The sequence below is a fragment of the Tursiops truncatus genome, chromosome 7, assembly GCF_011762595.2.
Source record: "Tursiops truncatus isolate mTurTru1 chromosome 7, mTurTru1.mat.Y, whole genome shotgun sequence".
Taxonomy (NCBI): domain Eukaryota; kingdom Metazoa; phylum Chordata; class Mammalia; order Artiodactyla; family Delphinidae; genus Tursiops; species Tursiops truncatus.
This window is the reverse complement of record NC_047040.1, coordinates 55,656,365-55,677,127: the sequence shown is the minus strand read 5'-3', so window position 1 is coordinate 55,677,127 and position 20,763 is coordinate 55,656,365. Positions and strand designations below refer to the sequence as shown.

The following is a 20,763-nucleotide window of genomic DNA, read 5'->3' as shown; positions in this document are numbered from 1 at the left end:
CATAAAATAAGCAGGTGTGCTGGAAGGTGGTGTGCTTAACTCTTTAGAATTTAAGAGGTATTAATTAATTTTAAATTTTATTATTTTTTAATTATTTATTTATGTATTTATTTAGCTAAGCTTTTGGAGTCAAACTAATACTAAAAAGGGAATGTGCTGCTTGGTTGGGAATTGTGTGGTGTTTTACAGTGTACTTCATTGCCTGCAAATTTTCTTGAGGTTGGCTGGTGACCTAGTGTCCACCTACCCATTCTATGGCCAACTCATCCTAACACAGGAGTGTTAGAGTTTGGTGGCAAGTACTCTAATAGCTTTTAAGTGTTCAATCCATGCCCACCAATTTTTGTGGCTTTTAGGCTTCCAAGATCCTTGTCAATAATAGCCTTTCATACAAAACAAAACAAACATGTGAACCTTAATATACCACGCAGTAACCAAAGAAACGTTACTGCAGACTGGCCAACAGAAGGCACTGTGCACACTGCCAGCCATTCCCAATGTGGAACGGGGGTTGGGACCAAAGAATGGGGACTGCAAGCTGATTCCAAACAAATGGGAAACTGCAGACTAAATTGCCAACAGTTACCAATGTGGAATCTGGTCACAGAACAAAGGGCTAAGATTTCCAATCAAATGGGGAACTGAAAACTGAACCAAGGGCTAGGGGTTAGTTCTGGGTGGAACTGTCTGCTAGCTTAAACTGACCTGCCCTGGGCTGGAAAGCCAATTAAATCAGGAGCTCAATCCAAAGAGAGTGAAACTCAGAACCAAGAGGAACTTACCCATGGCCTTCGGAAATGGCAGGAAGACAGAGAACTCAGTGGGTTTGTGGAATACCATGCCTGTGTTTCTTGTTGTCTTGAAGCCATCAGAAGTTCACTTCAGATCCCACTGCTGCCACCAAATCTGTTAAAAAAAATATTCAACTGAGTAAATTTTATAGATTTTATTGGCTTTGTTCAGTGATTCATGAATTGGGTAGCATCCCATGTAGCGGACAGAAAGGAGATGTACAAAATGGAAGGCTTTTATAAGCAGAAGGGGGCAGGACAAGGAAAGAGCAGATTACCTCATCTTTCTCTGGAGGATGGAAGGGGTCTAACAAGTGGATTACCTCATTAGTGCTGACCAGGAAATTCCAGACTGACCAGTTAAGATTATATTCCTGGGGGAGGTTGAAACCTCAATTAAGTTAGGTATTAAGTCTTGATTCGTCACATGGCTTAACACAAGTGACTCCATTTGGGGTCTGTTGTCTCTTTTTTTTAAACACTAACAATGAATGCTTTGCTCTGCCCTGCCCTCCTAAGAAGTTCCTGCTCTAGCTCCTGAGTTTTCATAGGTCTTTATATATACCTCTCTTGTGACACTGAACATTTACTTTGTGTATTAAAGTTATTGGTATTAATAATAATAAACATTCTTTATTAAAAATGTAATGCATTATTTCACTTTATCTTCTTAATGACTCTATCCCCATTTTGCAAGTTAGGAAACTGAAGCATGAAAAGGTTAAATAACTTATCCAGGAATGTGTAAGTGGTGGAGTCCGAGTTCAAATGAATAGAGCCTAGAGCCCATACTTCTAACCACTACTACACAAGACACTACTGTGGTTACTAGATTAGGAGCTCCTGGATGGCAAAAATCCTTGTATGCTCCATCTTTGCATCTCCCAAAGTACCTAATGCCACTCATTGCCCTTTAACGTTGCTCAGTAAAAAGAAGCACATATTTGGTCAAATGTCCCTTTTCTTTCATCAGTAGGTGGATAAATTAGTGGCTGTTACATGGTGTTTAATGCAAATACTGCAGTTTCATTTCCCCACTGCTCCACCTCCCCCTTTCTCTGTTTTTTCTCCTTCTCTTCCCCCAGCCTGTGGAGAAGGTAATATTGTTGGGAAGAGCAGAAGGGGCTTCTTTCTACTCTAAGGAGAGCTTGGAGGAGCTCTCCTAGGGACTAGACACTTCCTGAGTAATATTCAGGCAGCAGACCTTTTTAGCTGGCAAATGCTCTACAGTTTGCAACCTCAGGTCATTCCAGAGAATGAACCTTTTGAAATAAACACAGAGGAATGGGACCTTTTATTATCTCCAGATGGGACTGTGCAGCCTTGGAAGCTGTAGAAGTAGTTCTGCTATGCCTGGATCGCACTTTTCTTATCTTCCAAAAGGAAAGAAAGTTCCTTTCACTGAGAAATGGTAAATAGTGTTAATTAAAAGCCAACTTGGATTAAATTCTGCAGATTGACCCCACCCTACTCAATCCATATTTTTCTAGTTTACGTTTTATTTAACTTAGCATCCCTCTCATCTTTTAAAAATATGATACTAGGTTGAGTTGAAAACACACACACACACTCACACACACACACACACGTAAAACTGTCGTTTTTGAGTTATCCAGGTTTAGATGTTATTTTATAGAACAAGGATGAAATCTGAAAGTGGAATGTCCTTTAGGGTATACTAGAAAAGGAAGTAGGTTAAAGCATATCTGTAGTAGTATTATTTTTCACTCTGTTAGTGGTGGCCAGCTGGGCAGCTTCCACATAGAAGATGCCCAATAAACATTTATTCAATGAACTCCATACTTAAAAATTTTGGGCTATAACATTATAAAATATAATTTCAAAATGGATGATGCCACCTATTGGTGAAGATAAAATATAAAACGATCACTAACATAATAAGTTACTTTATGTTTCCCGATCATTTGTTACTTACTCCCATAGAGATTATAAGAATAATTGAGGAGCTGGAAGGAATAAATTGCTTGGTCCATACAGACATGAATCACTAATGTTTTCATTTGGTTGCTCTCTACTGGGTGCCTATTAAGTGCACAATACTTAGGAAGATTCTAGAGAAGTGAAGACATAGCACCTGACTTCAAGGAGCATCTTATCTAGTTGGAAAGAAAAGACCTATCTCCTGAGAATAGTCAGCAAATAAAAAAAAAACAGTAAATAACCTGGGGCTTCCCTGGTGGCGCAGTGGTTGAGAGTCCGCCTGCCGATGCAGGGGACACGGGTTCGTGCCCCGGTCCGGGAAGATCCCATATGCTGCGGAGCGGTTGGGCCCGTGAGCCATGGCCGCTGAGCCTGCGCGTCCGGAGCCTGTGCTCCACAACGGGAGAGGCCCGCGTACCGCAAAAAATAAATAAATAAATAAATAAAAATAAAAAATAACCTGACATTAAAATGCATGATGTTCATTCCATGTATATGGTTATATTTTATTTATTATATGCTAAACGTACTTTTGAGACTCACAGGGAAGAAATAAGTCTGTTTTGCTTACCACTTACCCCAGGACTAGCACATCACTTAGAAGACAATTGATAAACACTATTGAATAATTGAATAATTTAGGTCTCATGGTTAAATACACGTAGTTTAGAGAATATTTTAAATCCTGACTAGCAAAATAGATCAGAAAATACATGTGAACACAGGAAGCCATATGGAGGAAGTGGGGTTTGAGTTCTGGAAAATCCCTCAAGGGATTTATAACCTAATACAGATGAAGCCATCAGTGTAGGGAGATCTCTTGTAATCTTGGATTTGTGTTTGAACTGGAGATTTTTTGTGGTTTGCTGTGTCAACCCACGCTTTTTCCTCAGTCGATGACTGAGTTTTTGCTCAATCCTGGTGAAGTCCAAAAGCAAAGGAAATAGTGGGTAGTTGCAAGGCTGTAAACATACATTTTACTCATGAAGTCTTACGGGCATTTGGCCTAGAAAGGTTTTTTCTTTCTCTCTTCCTCCAGCCCAGCTATGTGCTTCAAAGTATTCCTATAATATTTGGTAATATATATCAAGAGTCTTAAAATGGTCGAACCTTTTGATCTAGTATTTCTCCTTCTAAGAAAGTATGCTAAGGATATAATCAGGAATGTGAACAAATGCTTTCTGGAACAAAGGGAAAAATCTATAGTCAATATGGAAGCAGTTAAGTTTTGCTACAGATTTAAGTTCTCGCACGATATTAAAAAATATGGCGCATGTAGGTTATCCCTGAATGCAAGGATTACAGGTTGTTTTGATTTTACCCTAGTGTTAAGAAAGTCCTTGAAATTTAGTGGATGAAATTTAGCTCATCCATTCTGGTTATTTCTGCTTTCATTGTCTTTGACTAGACTACTTTACAACTCAGTAGAGAAAGAGGGTTAACATTTAGAAAATTGATAGTAGTGCAAATGTTTTCTGTCCATAGCTATGTAAACGATTTCTATTAATGTAATGCAAATGAATTTTGCCTGGTAGATAATATAAATCTCTGTATATCAAATCATTTGAACTGCCTATAACATCTTACTGGTTTCCTCAGTAATTGAGTTAAATAAAATCTTTAATATGTGTTAATTTGATATTTACATGAGTCATGATTTTACCTTTTACCTAGCTTTTCAAAAGCTATCCTTAACACTATATATTTCCTAGATTTTCTACAATAAACATGTGTTGCCAATTTTTTAAAAATATTTATTTATTTATTAATTATTTTTGGCTGTGTCGGTCTTCGTTGCGGCATGTAGACTTCTCTCTAGTTGTGGCGGGCGGGCTACAAAGCACATGGGCTCTGTAGTTGCAGCAAGCAGGCTTAGTTACCCCGCGGCATGTGGGAGCTTAGTTCCCTGACCAGAGATTGAACCCCTGTCACCTGCATTGGAAGGCGGATTCTTAACCACTGGACCACCAGGGAAGTCCCTGTGTTGCCAACTTTTAATTTAAGTACATTATACATGCATATCAAATTAAAACATGCATGTTTTAACGAAGTATGTATGCATGCATACATAAGTTTATAGCTCAACAAATTTTCACAAAATTAATACACGTATGTAACCAGTTTTCAGATCAAGGAACAGAACATTATTACCACTCCAGAAGTTGCCCTTGTGCCTCCCTCCTAGTCATCACTACTTCCCCACCAAAACAGACCTGACTTCTAACATCAGAGATTCATTTCCCCAAACAGGAATCGAACCTGGGGCCCCGGCAGTGAGAATGCAGAGTCCTAACCACTGGACCACCAGGGAATTCCCCGTTTAACTTTATATCCGGCAGTGAGAATGCAGAGTCCTAACCACTGGACTGCCAGGGAATTCCATGTTTAACTTTATATAAATGGAATCACATGGTGTATACTCATTTGTGCCTGGCTTCCTTTACTCACCACTATGTTCATGAGATTCATCCATGTTGTTGCATAAAGTTTTAGTTCCTTCATTCTCTCTGCTGTGTAGTGCTCCATTATGTGAACAGATTAAAATTTATCTATGGGCATTCAGATTGTTTCTGGTTTGGGGCTATTACAAATAGTGTTGCCATGAATATTTGTGTACATATTTTTTGGTGAAAATATGAATACATTTCTGCCAACTATCACATGTATTACTTTAAAAGTTGAAAAAATAAACCTAAACTACAAAAAAAATCAGTTTCCCTTTTTTCTCTACAGGTCATTCCATCTAGATAAAATTCTTTTGATTAACAAATTCTTTTAACATGTAAATGTATTCCAGAAGAATTAATCCTCATTTATGCCTTACTGTGAATTTCTATAATCCGATATTGAGATCAACAGCTAGTTGAGAAGTTTCCACTGGTGCTGAAGGGTGTAAGGAAATCTGGGGTGAGGAAGAGGGAGAGGGAGATTTGGGTCTTACAGAAGGCAGTGAGTGTTGGGCCAGGTGGGAAGATGCAGTGACTTCCATTCACTCGAGGTCTTGGCTGTTTCCCTTTGAAAAGAATTGCTACAATAATTGTTAATGTGATTTATTTTTTTTTAATAGTTTACAGCTGACAAAGTGCTTTTATATTCATTACGTTGTTTGATCTTGCTCTCACAAAAAGGTTGGTATTTTCATAACTGTTCTTGTTTTAGATGCTTAAATCTTAAAATTGGATATCATGGTTGGAGTGGTAGGTTAGGGTACATTTCTTCCCCACTGAGGCCAGGCTCCATAATCTAAGCACATCTAGTTCATGCTCTCCAGGTCAATTCGGTACTCTCCATTCAGTCCCCATCTCAGAAGTAAGGAAAGAAGGAGGAATTAAAAAGAAGGAAGAGCCGAAAATATGTCTTCACCATCCGTAAAGCACAGCAGCAATCCTGCTGGTCAGATGACAGAGGAGGAGGCTATGGTGCAGGCCTCTGGTGCACGGAGGCGGAATGGGATTCACCTGAAAACTCCTGACAGATACTCTCCAGTGCCTCTTGCTTCAGTGCCCTGAGAAAGGATTAAGGCTGATCCATGCCAACCCCGTCAGTGGGCTCATCTAACTTGGCAAGCATATTGTTGTTGACAGCTTCCAGGTGTGTGTTTTCTTAGACATGGATTCCATGCAAGAAAAATGCAATTTTTTTTAACATCTTTATTGGAGTATAATTGCTTTACAATGGTGTGTTAGTTTCTGCTTTATAACAAAGTGAATCAGTTATACATATACATATGTTCCCATATCTCTTCCCTCTTGCGTCTCCCTCCCTCCCACCCTCCCTATCCCACCCCTCTAGGTGGTCACAAACCACCGAGCTGATCTCCCTGTGCTATGCGGCTGCTTCTCACTAGCTATCTATTTTACGTTTGGTAGTGTACATATGTCCATGCCACTCTCTCGCTTTGTCACAGCTTACCCTTCCCCCTCCCCATATCCTCAAGTCCATTCTCTAGTAGGTCTGTGTCTTTATGCCTGTCTTACCCCTAGATTCTTCATGACATTTTTTTTTCTTACATTCCATATATATGTGTTAGCATGCGGTATTTGTCTTTCTCTTTCTGACTTACTTCACTCTGTATGACAGACTCTAGGTCCATCCACCTCATTACAAATAGCTCAATTTCGTTTCTTTTTATGGCTGAGTAATATTCCATTGTATATATGTGCCACATCTTCTTTATCCATTCATCCGATGATGGACACTTAGGTTGTTTCCATCTCCGGGCTATTGTAAATAGAGCTGCAATGAACATTTTGGTACATGACTCTTTTTGAATTATGGTTTTTTCAGGATATATGCCCAGTAGTGGGATTGCTGGGTCATATGGTAGTTCTATTTGTAGTTTTTTAAGGAACCTCCATACTGTTCTCCATAGTGGCTGTACCAATTCACGTCCCCACCAGCAGTGCAAGAGTGTTCCCTTTTCTCCACACCCTCTCCAGCATTTATTGTTTCTAGAGAAAAATGCAATTCTTGTTGCCAAGGTATTTAACAAGTAAACAAGCTGCAAAATGCTAAAGGGGAACATAAAGATGTCTCCAGGCTTCCCATTGGCCTCATCAGGAACTGCTTGTCTGCCACTTCCCACACTTCCCAAAAATTCTGCTGTAGATAGGGTGTGTTTTATCTTTTTTTCTTAATAAGTGTTTGAAAATTTATTCTTTTTAAAATTTTATTTATTTATTTATTTATTTATTTATTTTTGTCTGTGTTGGGTCTTCGTTTCTGTGCGAGGGCTTTCTCTAGTTGTGGCACGAGGGGGCCACTCTTCATCACGGTGTGCAGGCCTCTCACTGTCGTGGCCTCTCTTGTTGCGGAGCACAGGCTCCAGACGCGCAGGCTCAGTAGTTGTGGCTCACGGGCCTAGTTGCTCCGCGGCATGTGGGACCTTCCCGGACCAGGGCTCGAACCCGTGTCCCCTGCATTGGCAGGCAGATTCTCAACCACTGCGCCACCAGGGAAGCCCTGAAAATTTATTCTTATACGTTAGGAGCCAGCACTGTATACCCAAAAGGCGCCTCTCATTTAATTTGTGGATTAAACAAATAGTATGATTCCCATTTTAAATCTATAAAAATAAAGGAGTCCAGGAGATTAAATAAATTATTCTGCATCATATAATAAGTTATTAAAACTGTATTCCTAACTTGTAATTAGGTATCTATTCAAGTACCTATCCTCCACAGAGAACCCGTGGTCTTGAAGTCTCACTTTCTACAGATCAGAACCATTAACTGCAACCTGGTCAGGCTACCAGTTTTGGACACATTTCCACAGTGCTAGCCCTGCCTCAAGAGCAGGCAGCCCTCAGCTGCTTCTTATTCTCTACCTTTTAAGTATCCAAAGGATTTGGTTATTCCATAGGCCTCTGAGATAAATGCTTGATTATCCTTTCAGGATTTCAAAATTGTTCTTCGGGGACAGCCTAACCCTGATTGCTCAATTTTGCAGACAGAAACACAGATTAATCATCACTATGTGAGTTCCTTTTTACGCTATCTGAAGTTTCTTGGATGGCTTTTCAACTTATGTAATAAAGGGGTAGACTATTTAATGTTTCTTCTGCAAATGGCATTTTCTAAGTGTATTTCAAATTCTAAAAAAATTTTTTTTTTTTACTGATGAATATAAATTTGAGTTTCTTAAAATTTAATGAAGCACTTTACACAAAGAAAAAGAAAAAAAGTTGAAGGGCTAGTTATGAACAGCATCTGACACAGACTGGGACTGAGCGTTTTGTAAGGTAAAAAATTATGACGCTATGGTATCTTATCACTAAAAAGTGCTCCATGTGGGGCAGCAGGAGGGAATGAGATGCTTCTAAGAATAGAGTCATGAAATCTGCTTGCCTCTGTGAAAGACTAGGAGTTACTGGGTGCACCAGCCAGGTGAAGGTGGAATGAGAGCTACACATTCTGTTAAAAACATTTTTTTAAAATATAGTTGTCTTATTACAAAAGGAACACTTCCTCGTACTTCAAATAGAAAACATGACTAAGGAGAGAGGGGAAGAGAATAAAAAACATCTTAATACCACCACTGATTACTAATTTCTGCACTGGCTTTCCATAGTTTTGGGAATTAACTTCTAAATCAAGGGGGGAATGAGAATTACCCTTGAAAATACCTTACATCGCTCAGTGTCAGAGAATGTTGCTTCCTCAGTTGAGCCCTTATGAAGTAGTTGTGTTAATAAGCCATGTTATTTAAGTCTAAATAAACAAATAAAAATAAAAGAATCTGTTAATACTAGAATCACGTTCATCATGACCAGATACTACAAATATGAACAGTGCACGGGACCAGAAATGGATCAAATTTACATCACCTTTTTCGGATTAACTTCGGGTTAAGTTCAAGCTAACTGAAAGGCAAGTCAGGCAGAAGTCATCATACCATTTAAAACATTCTCTCTTGTTCTCCTCCTCCTCCTCTCTTTCTTCCCTTTCCCTCTTTCCTTTATTCTTTCTCTTTTGCCTTCTACCTTTACCAAATTTAGGTGAATCCTCATGAAGCTGAATGCAAAATGGTGTGGTGCTGCTGTATTAATACATTAGTATCTACCCTTTAATACCTTTAAAGTTACAAATATACGTACATACTAATTAAAAAATTCAACTAGTACAGAAAGTATAAAATAAAAAGTAAAAATCTTCTCTTTCTATTCTCGTGTCTCATTCCTTAGCTTTCTTTCCACTTGAAGAGATGTAGGCAAGACCCAGAGTTGGGTTGGGGGTGAAATCAGGGGGTGTTCCTTTTTGCACTTTTATAAACTGTGTCGTTTGTGAGTGGGTCTGACCTAAAATCATTTTAGTGGGATTTGGAGAGCAAGAGGAGATTAAATGCATGGGCTCATTCTACCATTTTGAGTTAGGAGCCCTTTAAGGGCTTTTAAAACCACACTTACATTCACACATTTATTTATTTCACAAAATTGGAATCAATTGGTTGATTGGCCAACTGTGTTTGTCCTTAATAAATTTTAAAATCTTATCATATGAATAAATATTTATCTATTACAATACTTTAAATATAAATAGTACACATTATATGGATGTATTTATTTAACTAAACTTTTATTGTTGGCTGCTTAGGTTGCTTTTACTATTTCTGTATGATGAACAGAGCTTGGATGATCTACCCAGTAGCTCAGTCTTTGCATTTATGCTTGATTACTCCCTAAGGATAGAGTTCTAAAATTGAAATTCCTCACCAGAAGATACATACATTTTTTCAGGCTTTTGAGTGTATGGGGGCACCTGCTGTTCTTCCATTTTAACTGTGTAGTCTAGAAGTTAACAATGAATTTAGCTTGTTTTGTAGGGTGGGCCACTACTTCAAACTGCTTTCATGTCAAGATCTGCTTCATCTTTCTACGTGGGAGTTCCTACCATCAGGCTTATGGAGGTGGAAACATAATCCTCTCCTCCTATAAACTGGAGTGAGTCACTATCAGCTTTCCTTCCTCCACCCTTACTGAGTCCATACATATCCGTGCTTTTTTTTTTTTTTTTTTTTTTTTTTTAGGTGGAATTCAGCCTAAGGGATCCATTGGAGTGGAATTGGAAAAAAGCATCTGTTCTAGGTCATTCTTGCTTCCAGGATGGAATTTACCTCATCTCTTAAACAAAGCCATCTTAAGATAAGCTATTACCTTAAGAGCTAACTTTAAAAATCTTAACCAATATAACAAAGTAAAAAACATCTACACAAGTCTTTGAAACTATTAGCAGTAAAAATGGTTATTATTTTTTTAAAAGTAATGACATGAACTTGGGATGGACAGTTATTTTGTCAGTTAGATCAATGTGGACTCTCTGACACCTGGGTAGATTCCCTACCTGATTTGTGTTCCTTCCCATTTGCACACTGGATGACTTTCACAGAACTTTTCGGAACATAAAGAAAACCCAGCACATGGGCATGCACACACCTACACCCACCACCTACCCACACTCCGCTTTCTGTTTGTCTTGCTATCGCTACTATCACACCACCAGCACCAAAGTCTAGCAATGGTTTTAAAATGTGTAATGTGGTCATTATGGCTGGTCACGGCACTTACTAGGTTAAAAAGCAAAGGAAAAAAAAAAAGCAAAGGCAATATAAAAATGAATTTTCAAAATCTGTAGTGGCATATACTGCTTTAAACATAAAGCACTTTCACACATCCGGTGCAATCTTATAATTCTCCTATTAAATAGTTATTAAGACCCCATTTCACAAATAACAAAATTGAGATGGATGGAGGTTTAAAAATTCCTCAAGACAAAGCTTGGAGTTATCTTCCATTTCAGTCCTCTCTCCTTCCTGCAGGTGCTGTGCCCAGGGATCTCATCCTACCGAAATTGCTCTTAATCTAAGGAGGAAGCGACAAGATAAACTGATCACTCTCTAGGGTTAGGGATTTTATGTTTCTTCTTACAAAGCCACGACATTCTGCCTTCCATCAGGACCATGGACTGTTTGATCAGGCTCCTACATTTCGTGATTACTACGTAACGAAATGGAGAAAGTGGTGCCGATTTACTTTTCTCTAGGACTAAACTCGTGGTCACAGAAATCTAGGATGAAATGTTCCAGTAAAACTAGTTCCCACAGTAGGTCATCTTACATTCAGCTAATTAGGGATTAATTTTCAGGAGATTCCAGATAAACAGGGTAATTAGAACTTTGTAAAACACTGCTGTAATGTCTTAAATGATCCCTACCAGAGATCTGTTTTCTCTGAAGTGGCTAGAGGCACTAATTTGCTCAAGTTGAGAACTGGTATCAGGACAGAGACATCTACCTCATTCTGAAAGAGTAAAGAATAGAGAAAACACCAGACATTCCACTTAAAACGGTCAGGTTTACAAGTTAAGGTACCCAAGAAATGCAAAGAATGTAACATGGTTCATAATCAAGGACTGCAGTCAGATTAGTTTACAAAATTGTCTTTTGGGGAACATGTAGATATTTTTCCATAAAAACCTTATATTTAGTGACTAGGTACCAGGTTCATCCATAAAATCTGTCAAGACTATATTGAGTCTACGGGACTTCCCTGGCGGTCCAGTGGTTGGGACTTCACCTTCCAGGGAGGTAAGATCCCACATGCCTCATGTCCAAAAGGCCAAAACATGAAACAGAAGCAATGTTGTAAAAAACTCAATAAAGACTTTAAAAATGGTCCACATCCGCAGTGGTTGAGAGTCCGCCTGCCGATGCAGGGGACACGGGTTCGTGCCCCGGTCCGGGAAGATCCCACATGCCGCGGAGCGGCTAGGCCCGTGAGCCATAGCCGCTGACCCTGCGCGTCGGGAGCCTGTGCTCCGCAACGGGAGAGACCACAACAGTGAGAGGCCCGCGTACCGCAAAACAAAAAAAAAAGTGGTCCACATCAGAAAAATCTTTTAAAAAATAAACTATGTTGAGTCTAACATGGCACTTTCAGTTTCCCAAAGATTCCATCCTTATCCTAATCCCTGTGGAAGCGTGAGTGAACGCTGGGAAATTGACACTTGAGACCCACTGAACCCTGAGGGGGACTGTGGGTGGAGGTGGGCCCCTCGGAAGGATCAGTAGTTCTCAGATGAGCATAAGAGGAAACATATGCTACTTCTGGGAAATGACCCAGATGAAAGGGCCATCAAAAACAATAGCTGTTCATATATCTGAGTTCCAAGTGTCAAATCAATGGTTAGTGATTGAAGCACTTAGGTTTCTTTCTAATTAAGTTAAATTCCGTTTGTGTTTCCTATGAAAGGGACTCTTGTATTTCTTTCCTCCCTATCCCATTCAGTCATCAGAACTTGTGTTGGACACATAGCTGGTGCCTACAAATACTCGCTTCATAAATTGAATAAGAAGATTAACTAAGATGACTGGCAAACCTTGGTGTGATGGATCTTTGCAAAGAAAAATTCTGGAGGCAAGTGGAGATGATAATAAGAGGTTTGTCTAAGATCTGAGAGGCAAAGCAAGGGTGGGCAAATGGATTATTAATGAGCATTCACACGAAAGAGTAAAGGGAATCAATCCACAGCAAAAGCTTCACCACTAACGAGAAGCGAGGGCTTTAGGCATGTTATCTAACCTCAATGTCCTCATTTATAAAATATAGATAATAACAGCAATTACCATACAGGGTTATTATGGAAATTAAGTAGGACAATACATACAGAATAATTAGAAGAGTGCCTGGCAAATAAGAATTGGGAGAACCGAGGGGCAATTGCTGCCAGGTGCATCTATGCAGATGGTCAGATCTCTAAGGAACCCAGAAACAACAGAAGACTCCTAGACATAAAGGGGCCAGGGGACCCCTACAATGTATATCAGTCTTGGCCTTATCACTGTGAACTAATTAAGGACCAGCTAAGACACTCACCCTGTTCCAGAAGCCTTGGCACTATGTAAGATCCTGAAATTGTATAGCATGGCTTGGAAATGACCATTTCAGTATGACCTGAAATGACCAGTGTTATTTTCCTAAGGACCCAGACATATAGGGACATGAAATAAAAATTGAGCTGAATAATAAAAAAGTCATATTTCACAACCCACTTCAGCTATTATTATTAGGGAACCAAAGGATACATCGAAATGTCAAAGGAAAGAGCAGGGATTCAGGCGCAAGGCAGTTGAGAAGAATTTTGCTCTAGATGCATGTTTTTGTTCCAGGGGCCACCCCGTAATTTCTAAAGGAGGATCCTATACAGAGAAATCTGGTTGTAGGGAGTTTGTTTCAAAACCTCCTTTGTATAATACCTTACATCAGATTGAGGCATCAGTTGTTCTATATGAAAAAAATTGCCTGAAGTGGTTGTGCCTCTAAGTGGGGAGAGGTAGGGTGATGGAGCTTGTTTAACCCACCTAGGAGAACTCGCTTTTTCCTCAAGCCTTTTATTTACTTTTTCCAGTTTTATTGAGATATAATGACATATATCTGTACAAGTTTAAGGTGTACTGCATGATGGTTTGACTTACATATATTGTGAAATGATTACCACAACACGTTTAGTCAGCATGCATCATCTCATGTAGATACAATCAAGGGAAAAAGCAGAAAAAAACTTATTTTCCTTGTGACACAAACTCTTAACTATTTTCCTATATATTATACAGCAGGGTTAACTATAGTCATCATATTGTACATTACATCCCTCATACTTATTTATCTTATAACTGAAAGTTTGTACCTTTTGACCACCTTCCTTAAATTTCTCCTCCCCCGGCTCAACCCGTTCTGGTAACCACAAGTCTGATCTCTTTTTCTAAGAGTTTTTTGTTTTTTTTTTTTAAGATTCCACATACAAGTGAGATCATACAGTTTTGTCTCTCTCTGACATATTTTACTTACCACAAAGCCTTCAAGGTCCATATTATTGTACATGGCAGGATTTCCTCTTTCTTATGGCTGAATAATATTCTGCTGTATACATATATATATATATATATATATACACACACACACACACACACACACACAAACACACACATATATATAATATATCTCACAACTTCTTTATCCATTCATCCACTGATGGACGCTGAGGTTGTTTCCACATCCTCAAGCCTTTTAGAACAATATTCCATACCTGACCCCAGTTCCTTAGATTGGATAATAAAACTACAAATCTTTAAAAGTATTCTAACATTCACATTTACTCACCAAGTCTAACCTTGGGCTTCTTTTCATTTATTTGAAAGCAGATCAATTCTTGCTATAAGTTTTGAAAAAGAACACAGTGCTCTTGCAAAAATGATGACATTCCAAGAGGTAGGGTAAGGAAGAAGAGGCGAAGCAAGTGCTTGAAGTGGACTGTTGCCATTAGGGAGGTGTGGAATCTGGAAAATCGCTATCACAGAAAGTCATATTGAAAAGAGGTTCAGTAAAATTCATGGTTTGTAGCTCCATGTTTTACGGTATAAAAACTCGCCTAGGTTAACTGTGTTAGATATAGCCTCTTGGCACTCAGCTTCATTTTCACCAACTTCTATAGATACCCCATTGCACAGCATTATAGGAGTTGGAAGGCTCAAAACTATATTTCCTACTTTTCATCATATACAGACATCAGTATCAGATGAATTATAAATCTAAATGTCAACAGTAAAACAAGCTTTTACAAGAAAACATAGGAGAATACCTTTACGACCGTGGAGTCAGCAGTCTTAAAACTGGACACTCACAAAATAGACCATAAAGGAGAACCTCTGATGAACTGAACTACATCAAAATTATGAACATCTTCATCAAAAGACACTACTAAAGGAGTGAAAAAACAAGCTGCAGAGAGGCAAAAGGTGCTTCCGATGCATATACCCAACAAAAGACTTATATTCAGAATAAAGAACCAAAAAGAACAAGAAAAAGTCAGACAAGCCAACAGAAAATTGGGTGAAAGACTTGGACAGGCACTTCATGGAAGAGGATATCCAAATGGCCAATAAATATAAGAAAAGGTGCTTCACTTGTTAGACATCAGGTAAATAAAAACTAAAACCACAATATGATTTCCATACATCACATTAGCCTTTCAACAGAATGGCTAAAATGTAAAAGATGGAAAATATAAATTTTGGTAAGGATGTGGCACATCCATTACTTTGGAAAACGGTTTGGCAATATATACTTGAGCTAAGTGTATGTATCTCCTATAACCCAGAAATTCCATTCTTATATATCTAACTGAAATGTATACATATGTTATTTTCATAGAATCACTATTTGTAATAACCAAACTGGAAACAATCCAAATGTCCATCTGCAGTAGAATACATAAATGTTGTTATATTCATCCAATGGAACACAATACAGCAACGAAAATGAAGGTACAATTGCTACACGCAACATGGATAAATCTCACAAAAATAATGCTGAGTGAAAAAAGTCAGTTATAAAAGAGTACATATCATATTATTCCACTTTGTATAAGGTTCAAAAATAGGCAAAACTGCTCTATGATGTTAGAAGCCAAGATTGCAGTTAACTTCAGGGAGGATAATGCTTAGAGAAGAGCATAAGGGGTGCTTCTGGGTGCTAGGAATTTCCATCTCCTCATCTGGGTGCTGGTTACATGGGTATGTTCACTTTAGGAAAGTTCATCAAGCTGACTAATTGTGATTTGTGCATTTTTCTGTGTGTATGTTATACTTCAATAAATATTGACTTATAGCTAAAAAACTATGACTATATAAACTAGATTTTGCCAGTCAGATATAATGAAGTGAGATGTAGAATGTAAAAGGAAGATGGGTGCTATTTTCCCTGCCTGTTAGTTTTCCCTGTTAGTTGCTGATGTGTATGCTGTATTAGAAATAATTTTCAGTGGCTAGACTTTCTCTGCCTCCATGTTGTCACCACCTCCATTGGTAAGAACTGGCTGTGGTATTGGCAGTGGTCTCCATAGCTTTCTTTTTTTTTTTAATTTAACCTATTTTATTTTATTTATTTTATCTTTGGCTGCGTTGGGTCTTCGTTGCGGTGCGCGGGCTTTTCTCTGGTTGCGGTGAGCAGGGGATAATCTTTGTTGCGGTGCACAGGCTTCTCATTGCGGTGGCTTCTCTTGTTGAGGAGCAAGGGCTCTAGGCACGTGGGCTTCAGTAGTTGTGGCACAGGGGCTCAGTAGTTGTGGCTTGTGGGCTCTAAAGCACAGGCTCAGTAGCTCAGTAGTTGTGGCACATGGACTTAGTTGCTCCGTGGCATGTGGGGTCCTCCTGGACCAGGGCTCAAACCTGTGTCGCCTGCATTGGCAGGTGGACTTTTAACCACTGCGCCACCAGGGAAGCCCTAGCTGTCCCTTTCTTTTGGTTATACTCCCAGGTTCACACTGGCTTATCTATCCAAAGCCCTGCACTGCTGACTCAAGTTTAGCTTATGGTCCGAGGCCAGTATCATGTTATTATTAGCCAAAATTTTCCATGGATTGAGGTAGACTTGTAGAAGATTGAAAAATAAAACTTTTCAGCCATAAGTAAGAGTTTTTACCTGGCCCTCCAATACACAATACCTAATACAACAGCTTAAACAGCATAAACAATGAGAATCAGCAGCCTAAAGAAAAATGAGCTAATAAGTGAAGAGAGATTATTGAATTGTGGAATTGTACAGTTAGAAGGGACTTAGAAATTGTCTATATATACGAGGAAGCTGAAGCTCAGATATGTACCCAGGCTTCTAGTCAGGGCTTATTCTGAATACTCTTGCTGCTCAAGGTATGGCCCTCAGACCAGCAGCATCAGCCCCAGCTGGGAACCTGTTAGAAACGCAGAATCTCAGGCCTCAAGACACGCGAAATCAGAATCTGCATTTTAACAAGACCCCCAGGTAATTGGTGTGCATGTTAAAATTTGAGGAGATACAGGCAAAAGCACCACGGGCTCTTGTTCTATTATTTAAAATCTTGCCTAAATTATATTGCATAGAAAAACCTGACCTCTTTTGGGCAAGACCTGTATTATTACAGGTCTTAGTCTAATAGATTATTTTGAATAGCTGGATTAAAGAAAAAGACAAGCTCTCTCTAATGATTTCTGCAAGAAGAGGGCATCTATTTGAGCTGGGTTAGTTTTTAATGTTCCCATGCAGATTTTAATCCACTAGAAAAATTAATAGCCTATTTGGTAGTAGCATGTCCTGCAAAAATAAGTGCAATGAAATGAAAGTATTTAAATGGATATTTAAACTATGCAGTCAACAGTGATTTAGTTTTCAATTACACAAAGGTAATTACACTAGAATCCACCTCATTCACCCTTCCGTGAGAAAATGCTGGAGTGTTGTAATAAGCTGATGCTTTCAGACAATGAGTGATCTCCACTCCTTGTTGGCTAGGACCTGAATTCATTTACTGTAAGCAGTTTAGGGTGTAAGCAAGAATATAAATGATGGAAACATCCTTTGTGACCCTTCTGACAAAGGAAGTCTCATCACTATTAAGGGTGCATGTGAGGCCACAGGCTCTCAGATTGGGGAGGGCTCACACGGCACGCAGATTTGGCTCGTGAGAAAGGAGCAGGACTGCGGCAAAGGGGAGTTCCCCAGCTGGGCTCTTCCTATGACACTGGTTCTCAAAGTTCGAGTGCAGAGGGCTTCTGGGGTTCTGGTCATGTTTTATTTCTTGATCTGGGTGTTGGTTTCATGAGTGTCTTCAGTTTATGAAAATTCACTGAGCTGTTCACTTATAATAAATACACTTTGCTATGTGTATGTTATACTGCAATAAAAAATTCAAAAGTGCAGAAAGTTACAGTTACATAAGAGCAGATTTCTCTCCTCTCTCCCTCCTATTCAGATGCAGGTGATCTATGTTCCTTACTTTGAGAAACACTGCATAGAGAAATCCAGGGGCTACAATCAGGGAAAACTGATGACCAAGCTTCATTTACCCAACATATTCATAGAGGTGGATAAGTAAAACCAAACAAGTTATAATGCCTAGTGCAGGGTGTAGTATTAATACATTCTTCTGGTCTTCATAACATCCTTGGGAGGACAATATTATCTCCACTGTACAGATGAGGCAAATGGCACCCATAGAGGAGGCTGAGCCAAGAGGCCATGTCAAGTCTCTAAGACCAAAGCCTATCTTATTCTCACCAGAACCACTGCTGGGCAGCTTGAAAGAGTAAATAAGTCACAAGGACAGCCTGAGGGAGTGAGAGTGACAGAGAAAGAACACTGAATTCTTCGCCAAGGTAGTGGATAGTCATTAAGGGCAGACTGCAAACAGGAACCTCTGGTCTTTTTAGAATCTTCTGGTAAGTAGATGGCAGTTTCTCAGAGGCAATGCCCTAAGGCCACACTCATGGGATCTCTAATTACATGGAGAGGGTCCTGGACCACGTCCCAAACTTGGCTGAATATCAGGATCACCTTGGGAAGATTTGAAACATACAGATTCATCAGCTCTACCCTAGAGATCCAGATTCAGTACATTTGGGATGAGGCCTAAAAAGCTCTTTAAATACCACCCCAGATAGTCTGATGATCAGCTGGGCTTGGGAACCACTATTGTAGTTAGAGTTAGACCTGAACTGACCTTGGTAGTAGTTCATCACAAGCCCACCAGGGGAAAGCAAAGGGCCCATTATGGTTGCCCTCAAGCTGAATAAATGTAACCAAATGTCAGGCCAAGAAGCAAAGCAGAATAAAAGGAACCTTGCTTCCATCTCCGGGCTATTGTAAATAGTGCTGCAATGAACATTTTGGTACATGACTCTTTTTGAATTATGGTTTTCTCAGGGTATATGCCCAGTAGTGGGATTGCTGGGTCATATGGTAGCTCTATTTGTAGTTTTTTAAGGAACCTCCATACTGTTCTCCATAGTGGCTGTACCAATTCACATTCCCACCAGCAGTGCAAGAGTGTTCCCTTTTCTCCACACCCTCTAAAGAAGATGTGGCACACATATACAATGGAATATTACTCAGCCATAAAAAGAAACAAAATTGAGCTATTTGTAATGAGGTGGATAGACCTAGAGTCTGTCATACAGAGTGAAGTAAGTCAGAAAGAGAAAGACAAATACCGCATGCTAACACATATATATGGAATTTAAGAAAAAAAAATGTCATGAAGAACCTAGCGGTAAGACAGGAATAAAGACACAGACCTACTAGAGAATGGACTTGAGGATATGGGGAGGGGGAAGGGTAAGCTGTGACAAAGTGAGAGAGAGGCATGGACATATATACACTACCAAACGTAAAATAGATAGCTAGTGGGAAGCAGCCGCATAGCACAGGGAGATCAGCTCGGTGCTTTGTGACCGCCTGGAGGGGTGGGATAGGGAGGGTGGGAGGGAGGGAGACGCAAGAGGGAAGAGGTATGGGAACATATGTATATGTATAACTGATTCACTTTGTTATAAAGCAGAAGCTAACACACCATTGTAAAGCAATTATACTCCAATAAAGATGTTAAAAAAAAAAAAAAAGGAACCTTGCTATCATGAGATGGAAAAATGTGTCTAGTTTAGGTTTGCAAATAAAAGGCCTGCACCTGTTGTGTCCCAGGTATTACACTTATCTAGAATTCTTCCCCCTAGCCTGTTCACAAGGAGAGCATCTAAAGGTTTAAAAATTTTTTTTAATTTTACCTTTTTAAAAAGTTGAGATATAACTGACATATATTAGTTTTTTTATATTATATTAGTTTTTAAAAGTATTATACAAAGGGAGTCAAAAGGTACAAACCTCCACTTATAAAATAAATTAGTCATGAGTATGTAATGTACAGCATGGTGACTATAGTTAATAATATTGCAAATAAAAGTAAAGCAATTTAATATCTGACCTCAATATGAAATACTCGGTCTAGGTTTTTACTTTAGAAATTTGAAAATTGTCAACAGAGTAAAAACAGACTTTGCAAAATTTCAGGAGACAGTATTGCAAAGGTGACAAGATCCAAGGGCACCTTCCCCCACCCCAGCAATCTGAACTGGTTTATTCTATATTTAAATTATGACCTTGAACAACCTAGACTTCCATTTGACCCCAGTGCTTACTGGTGAAAGTACAGAGGTGATTATGTGCAGTCAATAACTTCCCTATCTCGTCTGTCAACCAGAATAAATAGCTAAAACTGATAAGTTGATAAAGTGCTTTTTTTTTATTGGAGAGTTAATAACTTACTGTAAAGTAGACTTTAATTACTGGACCTTGCTAACAACTGACATATGAATTAATTACTTTAAATCACTGCCAAGTTTAATCCCCATACAAGTTTAAAGGAGAACTTCACAGCACTCAAACCTAGGGGAAATATTAATGATATAAATGATAGAGCACAATTAAATCTATTATTGATTACTATAAATGGGAACAAAATACAGTGAACAATAAAATAAGCCTACAATCAGAGCTAATCAGATTTATGAAAACCATCTCAATTCAAAACATGTTCTCATCCTAAATCCTTGTCTCATTTGAGGAAACAACCCTTGTTACTCATTTATGAGATTAGAGTCCCATGTTTTATTTCTTTCCACATGTGGAAGTGGGGTAGAGATCTTTTAGGCAAGAAATATATTCTGGGCCTGA

General features: G+C 39.0%; 1 long non-coding RNA gene across 1 annotated transcript in view; it reads right to left on the bottom strand.

The window, feature by feature from the left end:
- The window catches only part of LOC109547877 (uncharacterized), a 138,709-nt gene that overhangs the window by 23,364 nt on the left and 94,582 nt on the right, over positions 1-20,763 (bottom strand). The window contains exon 4 of the long non-coding RNA XR_012333060.1: positions 783-906. This is a non-coding gene — a long non-coding RNA (uncharacterized lncRNA). The remainder of the gene's footprint in view (positions 1-782; positions 907-20,763) is intronic.